We start from the raw sequence: 14,351 nt of genomic DNA, 5'->3' as shown, positions 1-14,351 counted from the left end.
CCCCGTGAGGAAAGCAATGCCACTGTAACAACCAGTACCCTGGGGTGCTGGTATAACGCAATAGATAGTGTTCAGACATTATATCATGGGGTCACTGCTGCTGGCTTGCGGAAAAAAAAACATTTCCCTGCCTGGTTAAAAACTTGTTTACATCACAGAAAAAAGCCGCTGTGATCCCGTACTGTCCTGTCTGTATACTCTGTTTTGTTTCCTCCCCTGGTCATGAGATGTGGTATTATCAGACCATGTTCCTGCATGGTCAAACAGGAAATTTAAAATTATTATATTATTATAATTAAATTATTATTATTATTATTATGAAATTATTTTATTTCAAGATCTAGTAAATAAAATGTACTTTGTTTTTGGGACACCGCCTGTAAGTTTGTTTCCATGAAAAGGCTCATCATTATATTTGATGTGGGAAAATGTCCTCAATTGTATGCATTGTTTTAATAAACATCAAGGTTGGAGCACGACGTTGTCCAAGTTTTTAATTATGCCAAAAGTCGACGTGAATACTCTGCAACTCTGCACCTCGATGCCAGTAAATAGCCTCTAGCTCCTCACCTCTGTTGTTTAACATTCTGTCACCCGCTCCTGATGTATAACATTCTGCCATTGGCATATAACCTGTAGGGATGAGCAAACTTGAACTGTTAAGTTTGAGATCTGTACCAGACATCAAGTGTCCAGTGTCATACCCCGAACACAGACTTTCACAGGATGTCCAGTTTGCTGTTTGTGTTTGGATCCCTAACAAAGTATGTAGGCTGTGGGCACTTTCAGAGCCATCACAGCCATGCCAAGTATTGGAATGGCATTGATTGGCTGGTGCACCACGTGACCCGGGACTGTATAACTGCAGGAATATGGGTGAAGCCATTCTGCTCTGCTTAGTATAGAGAGTGCACTCTGTCACAAATCTGCTGTGTTTACTCTGAATTTGACTCAGTGGAAGAATTTTGCCAAAAATCTGTTGTGTGTACTCTGCTACCCATATCTGTGGGAGTAGTGTGCCAAAAGCTGCTGTGTGTAATCTGTAATCTTGTTTGTGGGAGTACTGTGCGAAATGCCACTGTGTGTACTCTGCAAACAATATTTATAGGAGTACTGTGCAAAAAGAAGCAGTGTATACTATGCTGTGTATATTCTGAAACCCAGCCAGTGGGAGTACTTTGCCTTTAAGCCACTGTGTGTACTCTGCATTCCTGCCTATGGAAGTACTGTAACAATAAGCCGCTTTGTATACTATGCAATACTGCCTGTGGGAGTGCTATGCCTTTAAGAGTAAGCTGTGTGTACTCTGCAACCCTGTCTATGGTAGTACTATGCCATCAAGTCCTGTGTTTACTTTGCAACCTTGTCAGTGGGAGTACTGTGCCAAAAGCTGCTGTGTATACTCTACATTCCTGCCTGTGGGAGTACTGTGCAAAAGCCAATGTGTGAACTCTGTGACATACAGTATCTGTGTGAGTACTGGACCAAAAGCTGCTTTGTGTACTCTGCAACCTCAACTGTGAGAGTTCTATGCCAAAAGCTGATGTTTAAACTTTGCAACCCTTCCTATGGGATTACTGTGCCAAAAGTCAATGTTTGAACTCTGCAAACCTGTTGTGAATTCCGTTCTGGAGCTCCCTCCTGTGGTTGCTAATGGTATTTTTGTGAGTTCTGCCCTTTGGCTCCCTCTGGTGGTTTCGAGTGGAACTGCTGCTCCTTTAGGTAGCTGTAGCAGCTGCCTTCACTAATCGCCTTGCCTGGGTTTGTTATTTAAACCTGCTCTGGGCTTTAGTTCATGCCAACTGTCAATGTTCTTGGTTGGATTTGGTTCTCTCCTTGGATTTCTCATATGGCCTGTCCTTGTCAGCAAAAGATAAGTTTTTGCTAGTTCTTGTTTGTCCATTTGCTTGGACTCTATTGCTCTGCAAATATGTCTCTTTTTGTCCAGCTTGTCATTGTGTAATTTCAGGCTAGCTGGAAGCTCTGGGAAAGCAGATTTGCCCCTCCACACTGTGAGTCTGTGTGGAGTTCATTTTTGTAAACTCTGTGTGGATTTTGTAGTTTTTAATACTGACCGCACAGTATCCTTTTCTCTCTGTCTATCAAGTTTAGTATTGGCCTCCTTTGCTGAAATCTGATTTCATTTCTGTGTACGTCATTTCCCTCTCCACTCACAGCCAATATTTGTGGGGGGCTGTCTTTCTTTTTGGGGTTTTCTCTGAGGCAAGATAGCTTTCTATTTCCTTCTTTAGGGGTAGTTAGTTCTTAGGCTGTGAAGAGGTGTCTAGGGAGAGTCAGGAACATCCCACGGCTATTACTAGTGTTGTTGTTAGGATTAGGGACTGCGGTCAGTAGAGATACCACCTTCTCAGAGCTCGTTCCATGTTGCGTTTTAGCCACCAGGTCATATCATTGTGGCCTCTTAACCACCAGGTCATAACACAAACCTGCCTGTGAGATATCTTGGCCAAAAGCCACTGCATGTAATCTGCAATTCATTTCTGTGGGAGTACTGTGCCTAAAGCTGCTGTGTGTGCTCTGTATTCAACCTGTGGGAGTACTGTACCAAAAGCTGCTGTGTGTGTACTCTGCAACCCTACCTGTGGGATTACTTTGCCAAAAGCTGATGTGTGTGCTCTGCAACCCATATAGGTGGTAGTACTGTTCCAAAAGCAAATGTGTGTACTTTGCAACCCCGTTTTTGGAAGCACTGTACCAAAAGCTGCTGTGTGTACCCTGCAACCTACTATGTGGGTGTACTGTGCTAAAAGCCACTCTGTGTACTCTGCAACCCCATCTGTGGGAGTACTGTGCCAAAAGCACTTTGTGTACTCTGCATCCCCACCTGTGCAAAAAGCTAATGTTTGAACTCTTCAACCCTGCCTGAGGGAGTATTTTTCCCAAGCCACTGTGTGTACTCTGCAACTCTTATCTGTTGGAGTACTGTGCCAAAAGCTGCTTTGTGTACTCTGCAACCCCACCTGTGGGAGTGCTGTGCCAAAAGCTAATGTGCATATTTTGCAACTCATATCTTTGGGAGTACTGTGTCAACAGATGCATGTGTACTCTGCAACCCCGCCTTTGGGAGAAATGTACCAAGAGCCACTGTGCATACTCTGCAACCTCAACTGTGGGAGTACTGTGCCAAAAGCCTCTTTTTGTACTCTACATCCCATTTTTGTGGGAGTACTATGCTAAAAGCCACTGCGTGTACTCTGCAACCCATATCCATGGGACTACTTTACTAAAAGCCACTGTGTGAACTCTGCAGCCATGTCTGTATGAGCAGTGTGCATTAAAAGTAATTCTACTCTGCATCCGTCTCTACCCAACAAATAATTTTACTGCACCGCTGTGTCTATACGAGCAGTGTAGCAAAAAAAACCTGTGCCTCATATTTGAGGGGGTGTGAAATTTTTATTGAGCTTCTGTGGGGGTATCATGCCTCATATTTAGAGGTGTATGAAATTTGTAATTAGCTTCTGTGGGGGGTACTCTGCCTTTTGCTCTGTGAGTGACATTTGTAAGCTGCTTCAGTGGGGTACTGGGCCCCATGTTCTGGGGGTGACATTTTTAGCTAGCTTCTGTGAGGAGACTGTGCCCCATAGTCTGGGGGGTGACATTTTTAATCAGCTTCTGTGTGGTTACTCTGCCCCATTGTCTATGGGTGAAATTTGTATGCTGATTCCCCAGGGACATTTATCAGAAACAGCGGAGCGTGCAAACAGTCACAGCACACGGTAAGGGATTCTCATCATTTTTGCGTTTTTCGGCCATCGCATTTGCCTTGTTTCGTTCCATTTGGATACATAGCGTTGGCAGATGTAGGGTGTATGTTGCAGCATTTATAGGTCATTTTGCTAGCTTCCAGTGGAACTTCCAGCACACTGTTGCATTTAGGGGGAGGCACACTTATCAGCACATCCAGGTTGATTGTACCCCCGTGACCAGGCATAGGCCACCTTTATAACCTAAGCGCGGTGCCAGTTATTAGTACATATATTTGGTCTTTACAGAATTGGCACATGTTCTGAGGTTACCAGCAGCTGGGTTATTGCATTAGGTATTTACACAGACGCAATAGGCATAAGTGTAGGGCGCCGGTGATATTACATTTTTATACTGCTGTACTAATGTTGAGGGGAAGAACAATATGAGGTGGCTTGAAATTGGATGTCTGAGAGTGCCTCCAGTTACTTTGCTTTGTGTTCCACCAGGATCCCTTTTAATCATGGCCCCAGTTTCGATAAACAAGAAAATAGAAACTGAGAACTATTCCATTATTCCAACCTGGAGTTTTCAGGCGTGATTGCCTGCTTTGAAAAATTGTTTTTCAAGGTAAACACTTCGGGTCCCCCGTAATTCTTAGGCAACAGCATTGAGGAGGCTTCAAAAGGCTAAGTAGCAAGCCTCCAGGCAGACCCCCAGCTCGATCCAAAATCATACTACCAGCTTTTCATCGGCGGCTGATGTAATATATACTACTGGAGATTTAATTTGGGAACTGTGTTGAAATGTGAAAACATTCTCTGTGGGTGAAATTTTTAACCAGGTTTTGTGGGGGTGCTGTGCCCCACTGTCGCAGGGTGACATTTTTAATTAGCTCATGTGGGGGTACCTTACCCCATGGTCTGTGGGTGGAATTTGTATTCAGTTTCTGCATGGGGTACTCTGCCTCATGCTCCGTGGGTGACATTTTTATTCGGCTTCTGTAGGGGTACACTGCCCCATGCTCTGTGGGTGAAATTTTTAAGTGGACTGTCGGTAGCAAGCTTCAGTCCCTGTGGGGGCACTATCAACATTTTAACATTAACATTTTACTCTTTTACTTCCTATTTTACCTAGATGATATGGTGACAAAATCCCTTTAAGTAATTTCCCTATCCACATTTATTTGCAGGTCAAGTGTCCAGCCTTTTCCCATGTTTTGCTTCCTTTTGCAGCCACCTAGTCCTTACTCCGGTCATCTAACAGCCATTTTAAAGAACTGAAGTTTGGGTCCCCATTGACTTATATGGGGTTCAGCGTCTAGGGTCACGTTAGGGGCTCGACCCGGACATTAAAAAATAGTCTGATGGAACCCATCGAACTTGAATAGCCATGGATCAGCTCATCCCTCATAACCTCCTGTCTCTCGCCCCAGTGTAAAACCTTCAGCCCCCCACCATGCCATCAGCCATTACTAACGTGACAGATGGAGGTGCAGACCTCACTGATACCAGCGCGGTCCTGTAATAGGAGTCAGATGTCTGTTCATGACATTTCTTCCTACTGACTATCAGCTGTGAATGATATTACTGAGAAGAAGAAGGAACTGCAGCAACTCATACATGAAGTGGAGACCCCATAACATTACACAGTGGGGGGCCGAGTGCTGAGGAGTAGAGGGCAGAAAAGTCACCACCGCTTTGCTGACTCCATAACTGCAAAGCCCAGAATTTCTTTAGTATTAACTTCAGCACAAACACTGTGCCCCCACTATGAAATTCATGGCCGTGCAGCTGCATGCAGCCGTATATCACCAAGCACAATGCGGAGCGTCAGAAGAAGTGGTGTAAAGCCGCCACCCTTTGACTTTTGTGCACTGATGGATCACACTTTTCTATCTCAGTCTGATGGAGGAGTCTGGGTTTACTGAATGCCAGGAGGGCATTACCCACCTGACTGCATAGTGCCCCCTGTATAGAGGGTGGAGGAGGATGACGCTAGGGGCTTGTTTTTTAGGGGTCAGTTTCAGCCCCTTAGCTTCAATTAGGGGAATTTGAACACTTGAAATCAATTGCAGTAATTCTAAAAAAAATGTTGTATTTTTATAACCTTTTGTGAAAAAAATGAGCTCAAATGTCACCGCTGGGTACAGAACCTCGAGTCAGGCGGCTCCGTCATTATGATAACAGACGCTTACAATTTGCATTGGCCGACATCAACTGTTCTTTCAGCAGCCTATAAAGAAAACAGCAGAAAACCTGTAATTCCCTCTATACATTCAGCTTAATGATGCAGAACAACTTTTTTTTTGCTGTTAATTTGTTTGCATGGGATGTCATTACATCGAAGGTATTCAGATGGGTTTAGGCTGTAGGAGGACCAAAAAGAAAGTGTAATTTTCTAAGGAAATGCTTACAAAGGCATAAAGAAAACCTCAGAAATCTGCGGAGAGATAATAATGAGAATGCCTGAACTAACAGCATAAACTTATAGAACAAAACTAAAATCTGCAGTATTTGCTGCCATTACTGTTGCTCACAAACATTTTTATTCAAGCCATTCAACATGGCAATAAGTTTCTATTCTAGGTAGAATTGACTGTTGGAAGCCCCTCAAACCATGACATTGGGGGGGTCCCGTATTTCCCTATGCTATTTTGCTTTTTTCCCCACAAATTTTTCCAATTTCTACACATTTTCTGCAAGGTCCATTTGAGAACCATCTGTTTGATGTAAACAATTGAGAAAGTTCCTGAATTTTTCCTCTGCCAGAGACAACATATCCTAATTTAGAGACATAGAAATTTCATAGAATTCGCTTGTTTTTCAGTGTTAACTTTGGCTGCTTAGTTCATTTGAAGGGAAATCATAAAGGGAATCTGCCAGCAGGTTTTTGCCTCCCCTTGTCAGGGCAGCATGATGTAGGGTCAGAGACCTTGATTCCAGTGATGTTTCACTTACTGGACTGCTTCCTTGCTGTTTACTGCAGCTTTGATGAAATCACTGCTTTGTCTGCTGCAGATCTGCCAGTTTTCTGAATGCTGAGCCCTGTATAACCCTGCATACACCACCGCTGTGCATATGCAGAAATCAATAGGTGGGGCTGTACAGAACTCATGAATATAGCGGACTACATGGTAGCAGCTTTACTAGTCCTCTAGTGATAATCTCCTGCTGATAAAACTAATTTTGTTTGTATTGACAGCAAACAGCACAGTTTATTATACATCACTGGAATCAGGGTATCTGTCTCTACATTATACTGATCTCATACTAGGTATGAAAAATCTGGCATCAGATTCCATTTAAAGCTTCAGCATACAAAATATTGTGAACAATTGTAGCTTCCAGATCTGTTGGAACAGTATTTTAAGGTGATTTTTTATTCCCCATGACTCTGCCCAGTGCACAAGGTCCATACAGACATAGTTGGGTAGTTTGGTATGGAAGGCTTTGATTGACTACACAGAATCCTGACATCAAACCCATCCAAGATTTTTGGACTGACCACCCTCCAACATCAGAGTCCGACCCCACAAATGCTCTTCTTGATGAATGGGTGAAAATTCCCACAGAATCCTCCAAAACTTGTAGAACACCTCCCTTGAAGAGCGGGAGCTGTTATATCTGCGGACGGGGTGACTCCATATTAATGTTCACTTTACATATCACAAACAACAGATATCATGAATAAGAACTATTATAAGAAATAAGCAATTTTTTTGAAATTCTAGTTCTCCAGTAGGGATGAGCATCATTTGTCATGCGCACCTATCTTTAACATGGTGTATGCAGGGACATGTGTTTGCATCATTTCACATGTGTCTGCGCAGGCATGCGTCATTTCTCGGTGTGCCGCTGGGTCCGGCGAACTCAACATGTTGCATTTTTGGAAGCGTCAAAAATCCGTCAAATATGCGCAGGCATGCGCATGCCGATGAGTGCATTAAAAAACGCATTACTGTCTATGGGAACGCATACGTACAAATGTCTTTACGTACGTTCGATGCACTTGCATACTTCGGACTGCGCATGTCCAGGAACTGATTGAGACACGCCCTCCTGGAAATATCTAACGCATGCGCATAAAAAACACAAACGCATACAAACACATGCACATGCAGCAGTTTTTTTTCCATCATGCATAAGCTGATGCGGATAAAAAAACGCTGCATAAGCATGCGTTTGCACACGTTTTTGCATTCCTTTGCATATGTAGATGATACGCTGTGCACATATACGCAAATGTGAACTTACCCTAATTCTGTGGTTTGCTGTTGGTATCAGATAAATTTTGAATTTAGCCTAGGAACAGTTGCAGGAGCAGGGAGAGTGGGAGAATACAACCTCTAGGCAGGGCTTAGGGCTTTGCAGTTTCTTGCTAACTATAGAGTAACAGCAAATGACCACATTCTTTTTTGGGGGGTGAAAAAATTGACTGCATTGTTATCCATACAGTTTAATTTGCTTAGTGACACATTACGGTGGTATATACAGTTGAAACCAGAAGTTTCCATACATTATATAAAAAGACACATGTGCATGTTCTTCTCAATGTCAGACATGAAATCAGATAAAACCTTTACCATTTTAGGTCAATTAGGATTACCATAATTATTAATATTTCCCAAATTCCAGAATAATGAGAGAGATAGAGAATGTTTTAAGGCATTGTTATTACTTTCTGCAATGTCAAAAGTATCCATCCACTAAGATTGCTAAGCCTTTAAACAATTCTGGACTGCCGATATGATGATGTCATGTGTTTGGAAGCTTCTGACAGGTTTTTTGGCAACATCTGAGTTAATTAGAGACAAACCTGTGGATGTATTTTAATGCACACCTGAAACACACTGCTTCTTTGTGTAGCATCATGGTAAAGTCTCAAGAAATCAGCCAAGATATCAGGAAGAGAATTGTGGACTTGCACAAGTCTGGCTCATCCTTGGGTACAATTTCAAGATACCTGAAGGTGCCTCGTTCATCTGTACAAATAATTATAGACAAGTACAAACAAGATCGGGATGTCCAGTCATCATATCGCTCAGGAATAGAGATGAGCAAATTTGTTCTGGACCCTGCTTATTTGGCAAGCTATAGCGCTTACCGAATAAGCTGCAGCGGTAACCCGGATACATGGAGTGCTTTGGATGAGCAGCTGTTGGCTCCAAGGCTGCATGAGTCGCGGCTGTGTGACAGTCATAACACATGCATGGAGAGCCTGTGTGTTGTGACTTTCACACAGCTGCAACACATGAAGCTGCGGAGACAAAGAACTGATCAGCCGGAGCGCTCCATGTATCGGGGTTCCAGCTGTAGCTTATTCGGTAAGCGCTATAGCTTGCCAAATAAGCAGGGACCCGAACAAATTCGCTCATCTCTACTCAGGAAGGAGATGGGTTCTGTGTCCAAGAGATGAACGTTTTTTGGTCCGACATGTGCATATCAACCCAAGAACAAAAGCAAAATACCTTGTGAAGATGATGGCGGAAGCTGATAAGATTTTGTCAATATCCACAGTGAATCGAGTACTGTATCAACATGGGCTGGAAGGCCACTCTGCCAGGAAGAAGCCATTGCTCCAAAAGAAACATAAAAAAAGTCAGATTAATGTTTACAAATTCACACAAGAACAAAGTTCTTAATTTTTGGAAACACGTCCTGTGGTCTTTTTGAGCATAATGATCATCGCTACGTTTGGAGGAAAAAGAGACAAGCTTGGAAGCCTAAGAAAACCATCCCAACTGTGTACTGTGCTTCCCTGCAAAGTGGGACATTAAACTAGGTGTCATGGATGGACATGGGTTTATGCTCCATTTACCAACGTACTTGCACATGCCCAACGTCCGTGGCGTCTACATGTACCATCATCAGCACTTCTACTTCCTCATCCCTTATCGCATGTCTTGCGCATTTTCTTATTGCTAGGTCTCCCGAAACAAAATTTATTTTTAATGAAAGAAAAATTGGTCACCTGAAGCAGTCTATGCGGTTTTTGGGAGTGTAATACCACCATTATGCACTACAAATAACTTATCCTCTATAGGTGAGTAATTAAATCCCAAAAAAAAAATTCTATAATTTTTTGGAGTGTCATAAATACACTGTGTGCAGAATTATTAGGCAAGTTGCATTTTGATCACATGATACTTTTTATACATGTTGTCCTACCCCAAGCTATTCAGGCTTGAGAGCCAACTACCAGTTAAGTAAATCAGGTGATGTGCATCTCTGTAATGAGGAGGGGTGTTGTTTAGTTACATCAAAACCCTATATCAGGTGTGCTTAATTATTAGGCAACTTCCTTTCCTTTGGCAAAATGGGTCAGAAGAGAGATTTGACGGGCTCTGAAAAGTCCAAAACTGTGAGATGTCTTGCAGAGGGATGCAGCAGTCTTGAAATTGCCAAACTTTTGAAGCGTGATTCAGAACAATCAAGCGTTTCATGGCAAATAGCCAACAGGGTCGCAAGAAGCGTTTTGGGCAAAAAAGGCGCAAAAAAACTGCCCATGAATTGAGGAAAATTAAGCGTGAAGCTGCCAAGATGCCATTTGCCACCAGTTTTGCCATATTTCAGAGCTGCAACGTTACTGGAGTAAGAAAAAGCACAAGGTGTGCGATACTCAGAGACACGGCCAAGGTAAGGAAGGCTGAAAAACGACCACCTTTGAACGAGAAACATAAGATAAAACATCAAGACTGGGCCAAGAAATATCTGAAGGCTGACTTTCCAAAGGTTTTTTGGACAGATTAAATGAGAGTGACCCTTGATGGGCCAGATGGATGGGCCAGAGGCTGGATCAGTAAAGGGCAGAGAGCTCCACTCCAACTCAGACACCAGCAAGGTGGAGGTGGGGGACTGGTATGGGCTGGTATCATCAAAGATGGACTTGTGGGACCTTTTTGGGTTGAGGATGGAGTGAAGCTCAACTCCCAGACCTACTGCCAGTTTTTGGAAGAAAACTTCTTCAAGCAGTGGTACAGGAAGAAGTCGGTATCGTTCAAGAAAAACATGATTCTCATGCAGGACAATGCTCCATCACATGCATCCAACTAATCCACAGCGTGGCTGGCCAGTAAAGGTCTCAAAGAAGAAAAAATAATGGCATGGTCCCCTTGTTCACCTGATCTGAACCCCATAGAGAACCTGTGGTCCCTCATAAAATATGAGATCTACAGGGAGGGAAAACAGTCCACCTCTCGGAACAGTGTCTGGAGGCTGTGGTGGCTGCTGCACACGATATTGATCGTAAACAGATCAAGCAACTGACAGTATCTATGGATGGAAGGCTGCTGAGTGTCATCACAAAGAAAGGGGGCTATATTGGTCACTCATTTTCTGGGGTTTTGTTTTTGCGTGTCAGATATGTTTATTTCTACATTTTATGCAGTTATATTGGTTTACCTGGTGAAAGTAAACAAGTGAGATGGGAATATATTTGGTTTTTATTAAGTTGCCTAATAATTCTGCACAGTAATAGTTACCTGCACAAACAGATATCCTAAGATAGCCAAATCTAAAAAAAACCACTCCAACATCCAAAAATATTAAGCTTTGATATTTGTGAGTCTTGATTGAGAACATAGTTGTTGATGACTAATAAAAATAATCCTCTAAAATACAACTTGCCTAACAATTCTGCACACAGTGTATGTAGCACAGAAATGTACTACAGATGACATAATACTTTATGGATGAGTAATTGTATCCAGAAAAATATTTCTGTGCTTTTTTGGAATGTTATAAATATATAACACATAAATGTACCACAAATCACATAATGCTCTCTAAGTGAGTAATTGAATCCAGAAAAATGTTTCTATGCTTCTTTAGAGTATTATAAATATATACCACAGAAATGTAACACAAATTATGCAATACTCTCTGGATGAGTAATTGAATCCAGAAAAATATTTCTATGCTTTTTTGGAGTGTTTTAAATACAGATGAGCGAACTAGTTCTGAAAATGTATGTCAATTTCTAAATGGGAGCGAATGTTGCAGATTCATATTTGAGTTTGGATTCCCAAGCATTTTCCACCAAATTGGCAAAACTTGGCCAAAGTTCAGTAAATGATTGAGTTTCCACTTATGCTTTTGTTAGGACTTTGGCAAGAGTAGTGGTGTTGTACAATGAGTGGGGTGACATGTTTGATGATGGGGGGGAGATGTCAGAGTAGCAGCAGATTGTATTTATTTTTACTTATTAGCTTAATGTGTGGAGATTCCAGCAGCCAATCAGTGTGCATAAACCATCCACATCGTCCATACACAAGGGCTTCTCTCACTGGCTGCCAAAGTCACATGTCCCTCTCTATATAAAAAGTGGACATGTTTTTTCACCATTTTGTTGGTGTACCAGTCTCTCTCTCTCTCAATTTTAAAAATTGTTTTTTAAAATGTTCTAATAAAAAATAAAAATTATTTTTTATTTAAACTGGATGGTCGTGCTGGAAACACCCCTCCTTCTTCCTCCTTTCAGTTAATAGTGTGGTCCAAACACCATGTCACATTTCAGAATCTAAATAATTTCTGCTAATAGTGTGGTAAAGCCAGGAGTTCACATTTCAATAGCTAAATAGTTTGTGCTAAAAGTGTGATCCAGCTAGGAGTCCAAATTTTAAAATTTAAATACTTTCTGCTAATAGTTTGGTCCAGACACCAAACAATATTTCTGAATCTAAATCCTTTCTGCTAATAGTTTGGTCCAAACACCAGGCCACATTTCAGAATCTAAACAGTTTGTGCTAATAGTGTGATCCAGATGCCAGGTGTCATGGTTGTGGTCTGGGTTCTCTCCCGGTCCTTACATGGTTAATGGTTTTTTACCTCCTTTTGGATCAAGGAGGGACATATGTACCCACACCAGGCTTAAGTTCCTTGTTAGTTATACGTTCATTCTGTTTGTGTGTCTGACCCCCTGGTGTGTTTGTGTACTGCTTGCCTGTTTTGCCTTATTGTGCCTTGACCTGATCCGTTTTCTGGTATTGCATTTAGTTTTGTGATTCTGTATTATCATGCCATCTAGTTCTGACCTTCCGGCTTTACTTCCCTGGCTCTGCACCTATCTGTCCCACTTGTACTTCACCGTTATCTCCAGCTTTCTGACCTCGGCTTTGTGTTTGACTTCGCCTCCAGTCTAATCCTGAGGTATCTATCTGAATTCCTGGTTTGACCTTGACTCGTTCACTATGCTTTGTCCTCACTGGTTTCCTCCATCACCGGCGGTAGTATGCGCATTCGGCTACTCCCCCGTCGTGGTGGAGGGGGGAATAGGTTTGGTGTTTGAGGTGTACATGGGGTTGGTGGTAAAGTTACTAAAAGATTTACTGAACAAGCATCAGCTTGTACTGCTCATACTATCGAAAGACCACTGACAATATCTGCTACTGGACGGGTTACTTGACTTCCTTTCTTTGGCAGCCACACAGCAGTATGCCTTATAGATGAGGGCCAGAAAGAACATGTGCTCCAGTCAATGGCAAACACTAAATCAAATGGCCTCTCCTCCTCCTCTTCCACCATAACATCACACACAGTACAGTCCTCAAAGGTGGCACTCCAATTACCCACGTTTCCCCCTGCATCACAACTCGCCAACCGCCAAACTGACCCAGAGTACAAATAGTGTAATTGTGCAGCATGAATGCATGGGACAGGGCCAGGGACAAGGCTTGGACCAACATTAACAGCTAAAACATTGATCAGCAAAAGGTGGATGAGTCCAAACATTTCCAAAGATTAGGGGCAAAGAGGAAAAGTGGCATCAATTGTCCTACAGTAGAAATGTTATAGTGGCACAGCAGCAGTCAGGCAATGGCCATTTTTAAGCCACGATCTAGGCTACCATTTATAGCTTTGAATTTAAGTTCAAATTGAGAGGTGTGTGAAGGACCTGTCGAAGCCGGGATTTTCTCTCACTCGATCCAACCTCAGGTATCTCTATTCCTAGGTACCTAGAACTGGGAAGAACTAAATCAGAGAGACAGACACGTGTTGTCTTTCCAAGCCTGCTCAATATTTTTCATGGCTAATGGACACAGCCCCCTTTGTAATTCAATGTGGCCGCAAAAACAACTTTCCGTTGCACCATGTCTTCTGGTTTTGCTGACCAACGTTTATTTTTCAAATACTTTTGCCATAGTATTGCAAACACGAAAAACGGCAATCTGCAAGTTTTTTGCGGTCCATTATTGCAGCAGACCATGAAAATTGCGGCAATACAGCCCACAAAAATAGCTAGCAGTAACGGGCTGCAAAAAAACCCAGCAAGTGTAAAAGAAGCCTTAGGCTTGGGATTAGGGTTAGTCTTGGGATTAGGGTTAGGTTTGGGATTAGGGTTATGGGTGTGTTAGAATGAGGGTTGTGTTTGTAGTTAGGGTTGGGATTAGGGTTAGGGGTGTGTTGGGGTTAGGGTTGTAATTAGGGTTATGGTTAGGGTTGGGATTAGGGTTAGGGGTGTGTTGGGGTTAGGGTTGGAGTTGGGGAATTGGGGGTTTCCACTGTTTAGGTACATCAGGGGGTCTCCAAACGCGACATGGCTCCACCATTGATTCCAGCCAATTTTGCGTTGAAAAAGTCAAATGGTGCTCCCTCCCTTCTGAGCTCTGCCTTTCACCCAAACAGTGGTTTACCCTCACATAT

The sequence above is a fragment of the Ranitomeya variabilis genome, chromosome 6 (genome assembly GCF_051348905.1).
Source record: "Ranitomeya variabilis isolate aRanVar5 chromosome 6, aRanVar5.hap1, whole genome shotgun sequence".
Lineage (NCBI taxonomy): Eukaryota > Metazoa > Chordata > Amphibia > Anura > Dendrobatidae > Ranitomeya > Ranitomeya variabilis.
This window is presented reverse-complemented; position numbering follows the sequence as displayed.